This window comes from Tachypleus tridentatus, chromosome 12 (genome assembly GCF_004210375.1).
Source record: "Tachypleus tridentatus isolate NWPU-2018 chromosome 12, ASM421037v1, whole genome shotgun sequence".
NCBI classification, from domain to species: domain Eukaryota; kingdom Metazoa; phylum Arthropoda; class Merostomata; order Xiphosura; family Limulidae; genus Tachypleus; species Tachypleus tridentatus.
In genome coordinates this window covers 74889430-74908122 of record NC_134836.1, presented here as the reverse complement: position 1 = coordinate 74908122, position 18693 = coordinate 74889430, and the positions used below count along the sequence as shown (strand labels likewise).

The 18693-nt window shown below is 34.7% G+C and overlaps 2 protein-coding genes across 6 annotated transcripts in view; one reads left to right on the top strand and one right to left on the bottom strand.

The window, feature by feature from the left end:
* Window positions 1–14904, bottom strand: part of LOC143233642 (histone deacetylase 5-like) — a 98871-nt gene extending 83967 nt beyond the window's left edge. For 3 of the 4 annotated variants that reach the window (XM_076470095.1, XM_076470097.1, XM_076470099.1), the window contains exon 1: window positions 14698–14837. The gene's annotated coding sequence lies outside the window, so the exon portion shown is untranslated. Of the gene's footprint in view, window positions 1–14697 lie in introns of all 4 variants that reach the window. The other variant, XM_076470098.1, reaches the window with a different exon arrangement.
* LOC143233643 (uncharacterized) overlaps window positions 467–18693 on the top strand; it is a 38031-nt gene continuing 19804 nt past the window's right edge. Inside the window, exon 1 of one of the 2 annotated variants that reach the window (XM_076470102.1) lies at window positions 467–602. The gene's annotated coding sequence lies outside the window, so the exon portion shown is untranslated. Of the gene's footprint in view, window positions 603–14892; window positions 15134–18693 lie in introns of those variants that run through there. The other variant, XM_076470101.1, reaches the window with a different exon arrangement.

Below are 18693 nucleotides of genomic sequence, written 5' to 3'. Positions count from 1 at the left end.
GGATGAGGTTGTTTGTTTGTTTTTCTTGAAAACTGTGGAAGAGGTGGTTTAAAATGTCAGTTATCGGCTACATTCCACGACTTCCGTTACTACAACCCCCTTCCCATTCACACCCTCCCTCTGTGCGCAACTCAACCTCATTTTCCTCTGACGATTCACGGTTAAAAATACTTTCGGATTTCTTTATGACCTTGTTTTGTGTAAATTCGTGTAGTAATTTCAGCAGCATAAATTCATCTTCTTGCTACACCTCAAAATAGTAGTTCACACTTAAGGATGCGATAATTCAGATGAACACATTCATTTCGTAGTGTCACTTTAAGACAGTGTGTAGCATGATAAATATAAAATCCATGTAATTACACGAATGTAATGAACGTCACATCCGATTATACACTGTTTTCATGTGACGCCATCAAAACGGAAGCCAGCCATATTGGGGATATCGATTTTTTATTTGTTTATGATTCGTGAGATAACCTGTGTAGCCTTTAATATTTAAATACTAGTAACAATGATCGCTATTATGTTGCGTGATTGGATGTCATCTAAAAAAACTAAGTGTCTAAGAATACTGGAGTGTCCTCAGCTCATTATTTCAGGTAAGAAATATTTTTGTAATATGATAATAGATATATTTCTATTCATAATTACTTCGTGAGTAAATATGTATTACTGAGCAACGGTTTGTGAAAACAGCAGTAGACATATAGCACCTATTATCAGTGAGTTCCAGTGATTATTGGCAATCTTTATCTATATATTGTTTTGTATAGTAACATGGAACGTTTTGTTCTTAATACAATTCTCATCTGTCTTAAACAACCAACTGTTTTACAAACAAAACGGAAAGAAGCGTGGCTTTAAATATTCTAGTCTTCCTTGTCTTGGAAATGGGCGTAGTTTGGAACATTTTATAGTCTTCTTTGGTTTAAAAATGGGCATAGCTTTGAATATTTTAAGTCTTCCTTGTCTTGAAATGGGCGTAGTTTGGAACATTTTATAGACTTCTTTGGTTTAAAAATGGGCATAGCTTTGAATATTTTAAGTCTTCCTTGTCTTGGAAATGGGCGTTGTTTGGAACATTTTATAGACTTCTTTGGTTTAAAAATGGGCATAGCTTTGAATATTTTAAGTCTTCCTTGTCTTGGAAATGGGCGTTGTTTGGAACATTTTATAGTCTTCTTTGGTTTAAAAATGGGCATAGCTTTGAATATTTTAAGTCTTCCTTGTCTTGGAAATGGGCGTAGTTTGGAACATTTTATAGTCTTCGTTGGTTTAAAAATGGGCATAGCTTTGAATATTTTAGTCTTCCTTGGCTTGGAAACAAACTATCAGACTGTTAAATATGAAATGTTGGGTTTTCATGTGCAAATTTGAAAGACAATTTTTAGTGGCCGAACGAGAAGCATTATCGTAAAATTATCATAATAATATAGTATATTGTCTGGTTCATTTCAAGTTAACTTTATTTTTATTATTCCAGAAACTAACTCATACTTATATTGGTTTTCATCACCATGAATAAATTGATATTCGTGTAATTTTCTTCTACGAGTTCAATGTGGTGACAGCAGCTTATAATATCAATCATGCATTTGATGATGGCACAGCCAATAAATGCACAGCACAGTATTGGTTTAGGAGATTTCGCTCCGGTGGCACAAGCCTTGAAAATGAATCTCGGAGCCACACTCAGGCAGTCACTAAGGAGGAAGAGTTGAAAGACTTAGTTGAATTAGACACTCTTCAAACCATGAGAGAACATTATATTCATTATTCAACAGTTTCCCAGCATCTTGAAGCAAGTGGTAAGACGAAAAAGCTTGATAAACTGGTATCTCAGAAATTGACTGGAAACCATCAAACAAGACAAGTTGAAATTTGTTCCTCATTCCATACTTTCAACAAAAATGACCCATTTCTCCACAGAATTGTAACCTGTGATGAAAATGAATTATTTATGACAATCGACGACAATCTGGACAATGGGTTGACTGTGAAGAAGTACCAAAACATATTACAAAACCAGTTCTTCACCCTAAGAAGCTTATGGTCAGTGTTTGGTTGTCATCAGCAGGTGCGATCCATGAAATCCAAGAGAAACAATAATAGCAGAAAAATAGTGCTGTGAACTTGAAATCATACATCAAAAGTTGTCACAAAAACATCTAGAAATAATTAATCACAGTGAACTCACAGTGCTTCATGACAATGCTCAACCTCGTGTCCCACACATTACAGTCCAAAAACTAAATGACCTTCAATATGAAAGTTTACCTCATCCGCCATATTCATCAGATCTTTCCCCTACAGATTATGATTTTTTTTAAACATTTGAACACTTTTTAAAAGAAAAAATGTTTGCAAGCCAAAAGTCAATTGAAAGTGCCTTCAAAGACTTCACTGCATCAAAGGATGTTCAGTTCTTTAAAGATGACATTTATAAACTTACAACTTGTTAGCAGAAGTGTATCGAGTCTGAAGAAGCTTATTTTGATCAAATAAATTAAACAACAAATAGATGTATTTGTTTCAAACTTTCCTTTAAAAATCGAATATTTCATATGCAACAGCCTGAAAAAAATTAAGCTCCTATTTTCTCCAAACATTATTCAAGTCTCCGACCTCAACCATCCTTGTATGGTCTTAATCTGCAGGTATTTGTCTGCTTTTGTAATGTAGTAATTTATTGTTTATTTTTATACACATGTAAAATGAGAAAAAATACTATACGAATTCTAGTCAAAACTAAAGTACACCGATTAGAAAATGGCTAGTACTGAACATTGTACCTTTATACGTATACAGTTGTCTGAATCTTCAATTACATCATGTAACACAAACTTTCTTCCTGGATAGTATGTGTTATTTCTTAATTGCTTATGTTGTAAAAGTACAGAAAATGACCATTATTTCCTTCAAACTTTGCTTCTGTGACCTGGATAATGAAATTTCGAAATTAATCTATTTTCTATGTAAAAACGGGCAAATTTGCATATTTTCATGTACATAAGGTCTGAATAAAACAACATATGAATCAAGATTTACATGTATTTACACTAACGTTATACAAAAATGTTTAGAAGTGAGTAGTTTTTCGACATTTGCGATTGTAATGTAAATCACTTTCGCGTATCAGCCCCCAAATATAGTCTCCCATCGTGTTTTTGTTATACGCTCCCAGGTCACAAAAGCAAAGTTTGAAGAGAAAAATAGGTCTTTTCCATTTACTTTAGGCATAAGCAATTGGGAAATAACACTTTTTGTTCAGGAACAAGAGAAAGTAAAAAATTTGTTACACAGTGTAATTTAATTATTTTTAGGACCTTTACTGGAAAAATAACCCATACTGGGTCCTTCCTGTCAACATGATACCACAGCTACAAAAACTAGAGAGAAAATTCTATTGTCATCAGATGTCTCACGATTTAACCATAGAGAAAGAAGAACTGAAAACAAGAAAAACACGGATTTGGTCCAATCATTGTTTTTATCACAAAAAATAGGACAGGAAGCATTTGAAGAACAGGTGGGAACAGAAACTGAAACCCACATGGATTTGAATGGGGAATTATTGACATACATGATAAATTAATGGTAAAAATTAATGATTGAAAACATTTAAGTTAGTTCGCAGTTGAAACACGTAACTCAAAAGAACGATGTTGCATACGTTGGCGGTAAACATGAACAACTATTTTCTGCATTGACTTGCTATCTTACCAAAAGTTATCTCTTTTCTTTACTTATTTAGAAACATTTTTGCCACTAAAAATTATATGAGTAAGTATCAAATGTTAATACTTAAACTTATAAAATTAGGATTAGTGCCACTTTCTTGTCATGTGAATTCCAGGTTTTTATTGCAACAATGTCTATAGTTATTTTTGATATGATGTACGCACGTGGCCTCTTGTTGTATTGTTTGTTTGTTTTTGAATTTCGCTCAAAGCTAAACGAGGGCTATCTGTGCTAGCCGTCCCTAATTTAGCAGTGTAAGACTGTAGGGAAGGCAGCTAGTCATCACCACCCACCGCCAACTCTTGGGCTACTTTTTTTACCAACGAATAGTGGGATTGACTGTCACACTATAACGCTCCCATGGCTGAAAGGGCGAGAATGTTTGGTATGGCAAAGATTCGTACCCGCGACCCTAAGATTACGAGTCGGATTCCTTTACTACCTGGCCATGTTTTGAGCTACATGTATGAATATAGATTTGTTTTTATATGTTTATTGACAAACCATCTAATTGTAGCCCGCATGTGGTACAGCGGTATGTCTGCGGACTCGCACCGCTAGAAATCGGGTTTCGATACCCCCGGTGGGCAGAGCACCGACATACTATTGTGTAGCTTCGTGCTTAATTGCAAACAAACATTTAATTTCAAGGCCGGAGCTGAAACATTGTCTTTCTATAAGTACTACAATACTGTCAAGTTTGTGACTGGTGTTACACCGAAAAACATATCATTTATATCGAGACCATGAGTTGACAGATTAAGTGACAAACACACAACAGAAAATAGTGAATTTCTCAATAATATTGTGCCCAGTGACTTAATCTTTGCTTAGAGCGGGTTCAATGTTGAAGCTAGCGTGGGTACTGTGATGGCAGGTTTAAAAATACCTGCCCTTAAACGAGGAAAAAGCCAGCTGGCATCAATTGAAGTAGAAACAACCAAAAACATTACACATGTGAGAATTCATATGGATAGAATAACTAGAACTATATACTATATTAGGAGGACTATTACCCGTCGATTTTCTTATGTGTAAAGCAAACTAAAACTTAACACTGATTAACAGAATTGGTGTTGTCTGTCGTACATGTGTAAATATGTTGTCTATTTTAACTAAGTAAGGAAAATTTTATCTAAAAACTTTGATTTTGTGATATTTTAAAGTTCTGTGTTTCATGAATAATATGTCACAGCATATACCAAAAGTAAAAATGTTACTATGTTTTTTTAATTACTGTTTTTCATACTTGGACATGCACAGTTCAGCTTAAATTTACATTTACAAGCTTCAACTTACCCTCATATTTTTTGTTTATCAATATTATCTCAATACTTAAAAGCAAATTCGTGCAATTTTTCTGTAGCTTTAATCGATTTTGCATTTGATTTATATCGAATACTGTCTGTCTTTGTGGTGGTCCAGCGCTCAGTTTACTTTTTGACACCTCCAATATGGCCGGTAATCTTGGTCAATGAGTTAATTGTGACATATATGCAAATACACTATAGTTTACTATGTATACCCAACAACGCATCTGATTATAATTTATCGGGTAAACTGACAAGGTACGAAGTAGATTTAAGTATTAAATTACCTGATAATTTATAACTTTTGATTAAATATAACCTACCTATAAAAATCAGAACTAAAAAGTGATTGACGAGAAACCCACTTGAAGTGAAAATGTGTCTCAAGATGGCTGGTATGGGTATTAAAATACAGAACAACGTTTCGGTATTCTTAGGTCCTCTTCAGGTTAACAAAATGTTGTTCTCTGTTTTATTTTAATAAAAGTTTTAATACCCATACCAGCCGTCTTCAGATACATAAAAAGTATAACAAACTGACAAAAAATACATATTACAAATCAACACAAAAAGAAAACTGAAACTTATAATGATAAGAACTACATCAGTTAGTTATCCACGATATTAAATACTTTTTGGCCGTAAATCCAATAATATCTCAGAATGTTCGGTCAGTTTATGAGATTTAGTTAATTCTAAATTATGTATTAAGATAATAATGTGGAATAACCTACATAAATATAACAATAATAATAATATTAAAATTATTATAACTAATAAAACGAACGAAACCAAACCTAGATGACGAGTGTCAATATTTACTTCGCGACTAATTATAGATTCTTTTACTGAAAATGCTTTAAAATCTGCTGTCTGTATCTGTGTCGTATTATTGTTCCACTAGAAGATGGCATTAAAAGGTCTTAATCACTAAAGTCTACATAAACACGTGGTAGGCAAAAACTATTAGTCAAATTCTATTATAAAACCCAACACAGTACAAGTAAGTTGAGAACATAAAACATTTGACAATGTCCAATAACAAACCATCGGATCTAGACCCGGAAAACTAATTACGTTACGTTTCTATAAAGGGTTAGTTACCTTTTATAATAACTTGCTTGTTTTGTGTTAAACAAAAAGCTACAATGGGTTATATGTACTGTGCCTACTACGAGTATTGAAACCCTATTTTTTGCGTTATAGGTCCGTGATTTATCCATGAGTTGAGCCAACAGAAGAGTTCCTTATGATAACTCTGTGCTTATCCAATCACCTTGTCCCTACAACCATCACCAAAAATGTCGTCTACCAGGAAACGTCTCATTTATTTTAGCTTATCAATAGTGGGGAAAATTAAAAACTCCCAAAAGGAACCAAAATCAAAACATCACCATGAATTCCTATTAGGATCTAGTGCTTAACCGAAGCATTAACTTTGTTACAGATTTTTTTTAATCTGTGGTAACATAACGTGACCAAGTAAAATGTAACTATTACATATGTTTATTGATATGAAGCATGTATTGTTTTGTTTTATTAAGGGAATTCACGATATTACAGTGTGTCTCTGCAAAATTTTACCAATGTATATATTTATTGATACAAAAGACATTAATTTTTTATAACAATAACCCATAGTAACACAGTGTGTCCCAATAAAATTTTACTAAATGTGTTTATTAATTGAAACGGTGTATTTATTGTTAATACTTATTTACTGAGATAACTCATGATTATATTGTATAGCATAACATTTTACCAGTTTACGTATAAAATAGAAGATAGCAGTTTACGAAGGCTTTTGCACGTGTTTGGTTCCCGTTTTGCTTTTCATGTTGACACGTGGAATAAAAACGACGCTTTTTCAGGGTGATTAATTGTTATTGTTACTTTCGTAACATACTGTTGTCCAAGTTCTTTCAACACGGATCTCATAAAGTTGAAAGAGTTTGTTTTTTAGAGCCAAGCCACATTGGGCTTTGTCCACCAGAGGACTCGACCCCCGATTAAAGCGCTTTAAGTCCGCAAACGTACCGCTGTTCCGCAGGGGGACAGCACTGAGAGTAGCTGGAGCATTATCCAAGGGCGTAACCTACAAAATGACCCAGCATGGCCCACTGTTTAGAACATTCTTTTAGCAATCTGAAGGTCGCGGGTTTGAATCTCTGTCCCACCAAACATACTCGCCCTTTCAGCCGTGGAGGTGTTATAATGTAACAGTCAATCCCACTATTCGTTGGTAAAGGAGTAGCCCAAGACTTGCCGTGGGTGGTTATGACTCTCTTCCCTCTAGTCTTACACTGCTAAATTAGGGACTGTCCTCGTGTAGCTTTGCGCGAAATTCAAAGCAAACTAGACCATAAGAATGTGTTTTTGGTCGTTAGAAAATAAGCGATACTTTTAATTTATAATCTTGTCAGCAGTTAAAGAACAGAAACTGTGTACTTTTCTTCATCTTGTAGATGATAATATATCGGTCAATTCTCTGAAACCTCTTAATATAAAGAAACAATTCAAATTATATCTTGTTCTATCTACGCGAAATTCAAGCCAAACTGTGAGTTATGAAATCAACAAAAGTAAACATTAAGTAGTACAAAACATTTTACTTTATAAACTACTGTAAGACGCAACAAATGACCGCAGAATTCTCTCCGAATGCTTCTGGGTTAGAACTAATATCAAAGCTCAAAGGTTAAGTAACAATAAACATCATGAGAGCTCTCTGACACGCCACCAGTAAAATAGTAACATCGTATGTTACTCTAAATAAATGTATTTGAATATTAGTTAAAGACAGAAAATACTTGTTAGCCTCATTGTTAATCGCGAAAATACACAGTAGGATATTTATCTACCGCGCGTTATCGAACCCCTGGTTTTAGAATTATTCCCTCACAAGATACTACCACGAAATCGTTTCTGTCCAATATCCCCTTCCACACATCAAATTACTAATTCTGATGACGAACCCCCGACAGGGTTCTTATGATTAAACTAATTCGCCCATAATTCAATGGACATGATTCTGGTATTAATAACATCGTTAATAATAAGAATGAAGACCTATTTCGAAGCAAAAAGAAACAAAGTAGACATGCGATACCTAACTACTTCAACTAGAACAAGATGTCATTTTTAGCGGAAATCTTAAATAGAAAGTAGTAAGGTATGTGAAAATAGACGATTCAAATACATAACCAACGGTTGTTGTTGTTTTGAATTTAAGCACAAAGCTACACAATGGGCTATCTGTGCTCTGCCCACCACGGGTATCGAAACCCGGTTTTTAGTGTTGTATGTCCGCAGACATACCGCTGAGCCACTGGGGGGGCCATAACCAACGGATTGAACGTAGAACGAACTTGTATAGAAAGGTCTTAATTATCTTTAAAATAATTCATTATTAATTAACACTCTCAAGCTATGGAAGACAAACTGTTAAATACCTCAGAAACAAATAAAAACTAACAGAACACAAACTAAAAACAAGTAATACTTTTGAACTTAAGAATATTTAAAATCTGAATTTCAGAAAAAATCAGTAACGTTGTTCGCCAACTAAGCCTAAACAAATATTCTCACTGGTGTGACGTTAAGTACTTGGGTTTTAGGATCTCAGTAAATTATTTTACTTTAAATTTTCAAACCATTTTACTGGCAATATGTGTGTGTGAGCGTCCTTTTTTTTTTCCAGTTTTGTTTGTATATATAGAATGATTCAGTATAGACATTCATATATATAGCATAAAGACTCCCAGCACAGTAGTTTAACGGACTGAACACATGTTTATCTAGACGAGGGTGTCAGACATTACGGTCTCAACATGACCATATGTGTGGATATGTAATACAGTGTTTGTATAATAAATGACTAAATATAGCCTGTGCAACCAGTTTTTTTCTTCTCGGAATGAGTTAAAAAAAGAAAACGGAAAAGTAGTGCATTATCTTTCACAGCCCTGGGCAAAAGCTACTACGCTATCTGACCTTTTTTTGTCTATTACCTTTTTATCAGCATGTCTTTATGAGGGTAAACGATGTCCTGATAAGAACTAAAATACCTGTATTTATTTATGCGTACCTCCCGCTGGAACAGCAGCAAGTCTATGGATTTATAACGCAAAATTGGGGGGTTCGATTCTCTTCAGTGGACTCAGCAGATAGCCCGATGTGGTGTTGCTATAAGGAAAACATAAACATACATTTCTTTATGGTGGACCGATAGCAGCATTGCGAGATTTAACGGTACGATGCACGTGTTTTACCTCAGTAGAATACACCCTGCTCGTCTTCGTTTGATTGTAGTTAAACACAAAGTTATACAATGAACCATCTGTGCTGTACCGACCACGGGTATCGAAGCCTAAGTTTAGCATTATAAGTTCGCAGGTTTACCGCGATGCGACTACGGGTCTGATAACCTGATTTCACAATAGTCGTATATATGGATTTTATTTATTTTGTTAATCTTATTTCATAAGATTATGTCTTAATTCACAATAGTAGTGTATTAAGACTTATTGTTTTGTACGTCTACTTTCATAATTATTAATCGTATGTATCAGAATTTAATTTTCGTTTGTCTTATTTTAATTTAATTGTATGTTGGTTGTTAAGCGCAAGCCTACACAATGGGTTATTTGTGTTGTGACCACTATGAGTGTCGCCACGTTGTGGTGCTTTGTAGGTTAAAACTAAGTAGATAGTATCATAAGTTAAGTGATATAGAAAACTAGAGATCGTCAGCTGCATTTTTATAACCTACCCTGAGCCTTAAAGAGAAGAACGCGATTTCTTTAGGAGATGGGGTGACGGAACGTGCACCATAGACCTACAGTCAGGCTCACAGAACCACTGGACCACTCTAAGTGAAAACCAGCATTTTAAATCACAATTCGGTTATCCTGATATATGTGTAGCTTTGGGTGAGGGCGGATATACACATCTCGTTATTAAAAAATAAATAACATATTTCACTGGAAACAACCTAACTGATTTGAAATTTTATCAATTATTGAAAGGCAGATCGTCCATTAATTTAATTTATAATGGCTATGTTTGTTAAGTGTTTGTCTGTTTGTAGTTAGGCACAAAGCTACACAATGGGTTATCTGCGCTCTGTCCATCACAAGTATCGGAACCCATGTTTTTGGAGTGTAAGTCCGCAGACATTCCGTTATGCTACTGAGAGGTGTTTGTTAAGTATCTAAGGTATCAGGACCATTGTTAACTGATCTAATGATTCAGTAACATAAAGTTCACTTCTTCTTGTTTCCTTCGTTGATACTTTGCCCTCTTCACCACCGGTACACCAGCAGCGAGTCCGAGAACGCGTAACGATAAAAATCGGGTTTCGATACTCGAGGTGGACAGTATTTCATCATGTAGTTTGCACTTAACAACAAACAAACAAAATACGGCATTCTGCTACTCAATAGATAAAGCGGTTAGATAACTAGATTATTACCTTAATAATCTTAGCTTTTACCACTTGACAAGATAATCAGACAAAACAGTTAGACTGGGCTTCTTATAGTGTAAACAACATGTGACGTGTTTTAAGGTTCTTGTACCCAGCCAACTCAGTGAACTTATATAGGAATTAAAAACTACGTAGCATTCATGCCACTAACATATTATCTCGGAATTATTCAGTTGTTTAAACCACCGAAAATAAATATGAACCCATGTTAGGTGTCGATAGAAGTTCATCCTACAAGTAACAGGGATGTCAGGTGTAGATGCATGTTTAGCCTACAAGTAATAGGGATGTTAGGTGTTAATAAAAGTTCAGTCTACAAGTAACAGGGATATCAGGTGTCGATGCATGTTCAGCCTACAAACAACAGGGATGTTAGGTGTAGATGCATGTTTAGCCTACAAGTAACAGGGATGTTAGGTGTCGACAACACAAGAGTAAGAGAAGACGAACTCCTCGAAACCAAAATATCAATCAGTGTCAAGAGGTGAAACGAACGATAAGTTGGGAATCATATTTATATGAAGAGTTTCTTCATTCGATGCTTAATCAACTATTAGCAGATTATGTGTATTAGTAGTTTCTTAATCTAATCTTTTATCCACTGATAAAAGGCTAAGCGGATTAATAACTTAATTATCTGATCCTACTTACTCTTATTCAGTCTTCGAAATGCATTTTTTGTAATTAGGTTTTTAAAATAACACACTCAGGCAATTTGGGTTATCGATTTCAAAAGGCATTATGTAGTTTAATAAACAAATCCTCTGTTTGTTTGAATTTAAGCACAAAACTACACAATGAACTATATGTGCTCTGCCTACCATGGGTATCGAAACCCGGTTTATAATGTTGTAAGTCCGCAGACATACTACTGTATTACTGGAAGGCTGCATTTAAAAAAAAAAGTGAAACTGTTTGCTTATTTTAGGGCATACCCTCATTGGGCTATAAACAATATCTATCAGGGGAGTAGAACTGTGATGGGCCCAACATGGCCAGGTGGTTGAGGTGCTTGACTTTGCCCATAGGGGAGTAGAACTGTGATGGGCCCAACATGGCCAGGTGGTTGAGGTGCTTGACTTTGCCCATAGGGGGAGTAGAACTGTGATGGGCCCAACATGGCCAGGTGGTTGAGGTGCTTGACTTGCAATCTGAAAAGTCGCGGGTTCAAAATCCCATCACACCAAACATGCTCATTCTTTCAGTCGTGGAGGCATTATAAAGTGACGGTCAATCCCACTATTCGTCAGTAAAAGAGTAGCCCAAGAGTTAGTGGTGGGTGGTGATGACTAGCTCTCTTCTCCCTAGTCGTACACTACTAAATTAGGGACGGGTAGCGCAGATAGGCCTTGTGTAGCTTTGCGCGAAATTCAAAAACAAACAAGATCTACGAGTCAAGAAACAAAAGGAAATGTTTTCTACGAAATAAAACATTTTAATAATTTCTAGAACAGGTCACATTCTTCACAGCTTATAATTTCGCTCCAATATATTTTCCTATAATCTAAAGAACCAATCCACGCACTTAAAACAAATAAACAAACAAAAACTTCTTAATTTGCGAAATAAATAAAATGATTATGATATTTAAGCATCTGGTTTTAAAAATATATCTTTATATCAATGAATACGTTAATCCGGGAATTTTAACCGGATTACGAGTCGAGTGCCTTAACCACCTGGCTATGCCGGGCCTGTTAAGGGAAGATAACCCTTGTGTAGCTTTGCGGAAATTTCAATATTAACTTCATTTGAGGGACTTTTTCATCAACTTTTTCATTCAAAATTTATAAAACAAAATAGCTCACGTTTACTGTCAAAGAGTTTCCAGTTGCTAGACCAAAACTTATAACAACCAAACCAGCCACACTATTAACATATATACACACATAATGCATCATATTTATAACACGATTATCACTAATGGTAAGAATTTTTTTTTCTAATTCTCAGCAATTTTTACACACCTTTGATGAACCGTGAATTTAATAAAACTAGTTGGTTGCATCAGAAGTAGCAATTTTCCATTAGTTTTAAGTTAAAAACTACGTAAGGTAATTTCTTTAATTCTAAAAAAAACAGCATAAAAACCGTAATTTTTGTTTATAATAAACGATCAGATTTAGTTTACGAAAATGTATATTTTATTTCTACGTAAAATAGACCGTTGAATAATTCTGCCATTTTATTAATATCGTAAAATGATAATTATGACTTGTAGTATTATCACTTGAAGTAATTATTTTGAAACGTTTTCTACTATCTTTTAATTTTTTATGAGGTGTTATCAATTGAGAAATTCCTTATTCAGATTTAAAATATGTTCATAATGTTTAAAATGCTTTTATAGAAATATTTTTACCAAACTTTCATTTGACACTCGCAACAAATATTTTTCAGAGACAGAATTTTACCCAATAAGCTGAAAGATTTTTCACAATATTACGTATATTAATAGCTACAAACACTAAACTTATCGTGTATCTACTCATCCGAAGAACAGGTTAGAATTTACTGTTACGAGATAATAGTACTTGGCATCTGTTTGTACGTAGGAGTTGCCTAAAGCAAGGTTATTTGAAGATCTTCCCACACATTAAAACAACAGTACAGAAGATTTCACGAAATTATTTTGTTACTCGAATGTGGTTACAGTTCTCTAAATCAAAGCTACTTATTATTAGTGAGTCTGTGTTGTGAATAAATAAATAAAATAAATATGCCATTTACAAGTAGCAGGGATTTTAAGTGTCCACAGACGTTTAGCCTACAAGTAATAGGAATGTCAAGTGTAGATAGAAGTTTAGCCTACAACTAACAGGGATTTCAAGTGTAGATGCATGTTTAGCACAAGTAATAGGTATGTAAGGTGTTGACAGAAGTTTAGCCTGAAAGTAATAGTGATTTTCGGTGTCGATAGAAGTTTAGCCTGCACGTAACAGAGATGTTAGGTGTCGATAGAAGTTTATCCTACAAGTAACAGGGATGTCAGGTGTAGATGCATATTTGGCCTACAAGTAATAGGGATGTTAGATGTCGATAGAAGCTTAGGCTACAATTAATAGGGATATTAGGTGTAGATGCGTGTTTCGCCTACAAGAAGCAAACAAATTCTCCTCACTTCCTACTGAGTTTGTCTCAGAACCATTTTTTACGATATAAAACTAAACAGTAAGCTATCGCGTACTAACACGTAATAACGCATCTAAATTATTTTACAACCATAAAGACCAGCAAGTCTCTTTGTTTCATTCATTTTAAAGCTGAGTAATTTTCTTTTCCGTAATAGTAATGACCCTCAATCAGGTGAACGTTTTACGTCTTTGTTTATTTTTATAACAGAGAAAAAAAAATGGTAATTTTGGGCATAAGGGCAGGGGCTCAAGCCCTTTTCACTGCACATATTCGAGCAATAACTCTTTTAAGTGTCAATACAACTATACAATATATCTCACAAAAGTTTAGGTATCTTAAAAATATAAAACTTTTATTTAATATTTGTGTAGAAAACTGGTGTTTTCGTAACAACTATTGTAGGTGTTCTTGAGTTAGGCTCAATAATAATAAACTATTTGATATTCATTTACAACACTTAAATTTAGTTTGTGGGTAATGGAAATCATGTCACATAATAACAATTAACATTAACGTATGCTATTTCTAAAACAGTTGTCATCACGAACGCCTGTATATATGTTACTTCTCTAAATTAAAATTGTACCTCAACATCCTCAATATTATAAATTCATACCACATTTTCTCCTTATTTTTATATATTGTTTTTTTAATCTGAATATTTACTGTGCATAACGAACGATGTTCGTTATCTTCAATTATTGTACGTTTGTATTAAGGAACGTAAATTCGTCACCTGTTCATACGTGGTGAAAGACATAAACAGTGAGACACTGAATGGATAGAAGGCAGAAAAGTAATATATTTACAGTACATTCATATACACGCTCTTAGTTATTTATAATTATTTTAAAAATACAGTTTTTATAACGGTAATGGCAATAAAATCATACTATGTAATATTATCTTGTAAATATGTTATGTCAGCTACATTTTTAGATATATTTTCATGCGAAGTTTTAAATACCAAGCAATAAGTTATGATTTGTATTGCACTATAGATATGATTTATACAATTACCTTTGTTCCTTCCAGTGATTTAGTTTTTTCCAACCAACAACACCAACGTGACGAACAATAAACCTTGATTATGGTTTTCTACGACCAACACAGAAATCTCCAATCGAACAGTTAAATCGCCAAGGTTTTTTTTTATGCTTTCTACATCAGTATCGATATCGCGGACGGAGAAAACTTCTATTCTTCGTTTAACGAAGACACAACGTCATTTGATGCACGAGAAAACGCTGTCATCTCCCCTGCTGTACAGCGCCATCTACAAGCGTTGCAACAACTACTTTTCCACCCCCGCATAATCCCTAGGCAACCTCCGTGACTGCATTCTGAAACATGGTGCGAAGCCTGGATCTATTTATAGCAGCGGGAAGTTCATCCGTCGCTTGGTGACAACAGCGTGTGGCATGTGGTTGCCTAGATACATATTCGTAGAAAACAGGTAATTTTGACTTTGAGAATTTCAACAAACACCAAATATGGTCATGTGTATTTAAAAAAACTGAATTGTTAATTTATTAAAATGTTGATCATTTTGGTTCGTTCGGGACATTCGAGCAAACCTAAAGATAAGGTCTATTTACGTTAATTGTCTTTAATTTCAAACTTATGTAATAGAAAAAAAATGTCTAGTTAACAGCAACTACTCACTGTCAATGCTTGGGCTACTGTAATTAAACAGTGGAACCTGATTATCACTTTTATAACAAACTCAATACCCTCCCAAATAGCCCCCCGCTAGTACAGTGGTAAGTCTACGGATTTACAACACAAAAATCAGCAGTTCGATTCTTTTCGGTGGGCTCAGCAGATAGCCCGATATGGCTTTGCTATAAAAAACAAACAAACACAAAACCTCCAGGACGTTTTCTTTGCTGTGGTTTTTCAGCTGTCATGCATAATAAAATTGGAACCGGAATATTTCATACTTTATTGTTACACAGGGTTTGCCAGGACTTATATTGATAGAAGTGTTTGTTTGTGCTATGTGAAGGATAAGATTTTGAACAATGGCTACAATGGCTACGCGTATTCAGTCTCAAGTCTTCGTTCATAAGTAAATGGGTGATACAGGTCTACGCCTCAAACTATGCTAATTAATTCACGTTTTTATTTCTTATATTTTTCTTTTTATTTGTTGGTTTCAGAATTGAAAAGCATCGAATGCCCGATTTTATTATATATGTATATATATATTAATTTAAAGATGTGTATAAGTTATTCTAGCAGAGCGCTTAGGGGTTGTTTGTTCGTAGTTAAGCACAAAATTACACAATTGACTATCTGTGCTCTGTCCACCACTCGTATCGAAACCCGGTTTCTAGCGCTGTATGTCTGCAGACGTATCGATGTGTCACTGGAGGCAGCACTAAGTGAATTCCGTTACAATAAAAGAGATTCGTTACACCAGCGTAGAATGTCGTAATAGTGCCACACTTCCGAACTATTCACGTGGCTAGTCCTCATTCAACACTTCGAACAAAAACGTCATATATTACGGCTGTTAAAAAAGAGAGAGAAACGGTTCACTTTTGTAAGAACATTTTGAAATACAACGACAAAAGTAGTACATGAAACAAATTACGATATACACTGGCAAGCTTTAAATTTAAAAAAAAAAAAGCAACTGAAACAGTACTTACAGAGGTGGCAGGTTCCAATACCGCAATATTTTATTTGGTAAGTCGAAATCGTCTGACGGTACACAATCTGATTGTTTGTTTTGGAATTTCGCACAAAGCTACTCGAGGGCTATCTGTGCTAGCCGTCCCTAATTTAGCAGTGTAAGACTAGAGGGAAGGCAGCTAGTCATCACCACCCACCGTCAACTCTTGGGCTACTCTTTTACTAACGAAAAGTGGGATTGACCGTCACATTATAACGCCCCCACGGCTGGGAGGGCGAGCATGTTTGGCGCGACTCGGGCGCGAACCCGCGACGCTGAGATTACGAAGTGCACGCCTTAACGCGCTAGGCCATGCCAGGCCCTGATTGTACGATTTAAAATGTCAAAAAATGACATTTCTTTTGAAATTGTGGAAAGTGGAAAAAAGAAGTTCAGGTGGGACACGTTCATAATGTTTCGTTTCTTAATTTTAGTGCACATGGGAGTATAAAAGACATATTGAATACTAGAAGAAAACGAACTAATAGAACTAAATATAATTTATAAAACAATTAATTCTAGAGTTAACGTCAAATTTAACAGTTATAAAACAGTAGTATAACCGTTTATACACAGTTATAAGTTATAACCGTCATAAAACATTACGTTAGGCCATCTTAATCTAGTCCTTTAAAGGTTTAGATCAAATACGCAGTTTAAAAAAAAAAAAAATTAATAGGCCTACATGTTACAAGTATAATTGAGTATAATCGTGCTCCGCCAACTAGTAAAAGGCGTCAACGCCATACAAATTGTTAGTTCAATAGTTTTATTAGTGTAACTTGATATTATTAAGATCAGACATTATCATGTTATAAAACATCATTAGTTTTTCTGCTGCTATTTTTCCGTATACAAATAAATAAATTTTAAAAAAATTATAGTTTTGAGCCTCGATTTCAATGTAACATGTATTTGAAAATATTACAACTCTACGAAAGTAAAGAATTATTTGGTACAACAGTTTCATACTGTTAGTGCAATTAATTGTGACTTCCTTTTCCTGAACCAATTAATAAATCAACAGGAAGTATATTTTAAAATAAATAATAATTTTACCTTCTCATATTTCATGACTTATGAAAACAAACTCAAAACCAAACAAAAAAAAAATCAGTGCAGGGATTTTGATCTCAGGTTCCTTTATATTCTAATAATTGTCCTATGCAATTTGTCTCCCAGTGGCACGGTGATTATGTCTCCGGACTTACAATGTTAGAACTCAGGTTTCGATACCGTGGTTAGAAAAGCATAGATTGTGCAGCTTTGTGTCTAAATTCAAAGAAAACAAACAAAACCTATGCAATTTAATACAGGTGGTTAGGGTGTTCGACTCGTAATCTGAGGGTTGCGGGTTCAAATCCCTGTCACACCAAATATGATCGCTCTTTCAGCTGTGCAGGCGTCATAATGTGACAATCAATCCTACTATTCGTTGGTAAAAGAGTAGTCCAAGAGATGGCACTGGCTGGTATGACTAGCTGCCTTCCTTCTGGTCTTACGCTGCTGAATTAGGAGCGGCTAGCACAGACAGCCCTCGCGTAGTTTTGCTCAAAATTCAAAAACAAACAATTTAACACAAAGTTAGTTCTGAATGTTTTAAAATTTGTCCTCACCTCAGTGGCTTAGGGGCAAGTCTGAAGGCTTATATAACCTGGTTTTTAGGGTGGGCATGGCACATATAGTCTACTGTGTTGTCTTGTGTTTAATGAAAACAAAATTACATTTTTCGGTGTTTGTTGTCACAGGTACCGTTTAATGTTGACGAAAGCTATCGTGAATGTTGTTGTTTTTTTATTTTGTATTAATGAAGTTACATTTCCGTTGACGTTTGAAACAAACAAATTCGTCATTTGTCGTCAACTTACTATTATATATTGATGACCAGTATCAATGAACCAGAATAAAAGGTTCCCAATAAAACGATTGTTGACCAGTTATTGCGGTGACTTGCTATTTATAATACAGTTATACTATTTATAGGCCTCAATGCTAAGGTAAAGTTTCACATCAGTTTTGTTTTAGAAAAACTTAAGTGTGTATTTTGTCCTCGAATTTTATTTTCCCAGCACAGAGAAACTGTATGCTATTTACAAAGTCCATTTAATAATATGATAAAGTTCTTGGAAAACGTTTAGATGTTGTAAGTAAAACCATTTATTTTTCAAAATAATGCATTGTGTCGGTTACGAAGTTTCTTTACTTGGTAAATATGGCATATATTCTAGAGCAGGGGGTGTGCAACATTTTTCGTCGGTGGGCCATATAACCAACCTCATCAATCAAGCGGGGCCACTTAAAAAACAAGCTTATTCGTGTACATGCACAATAAATTA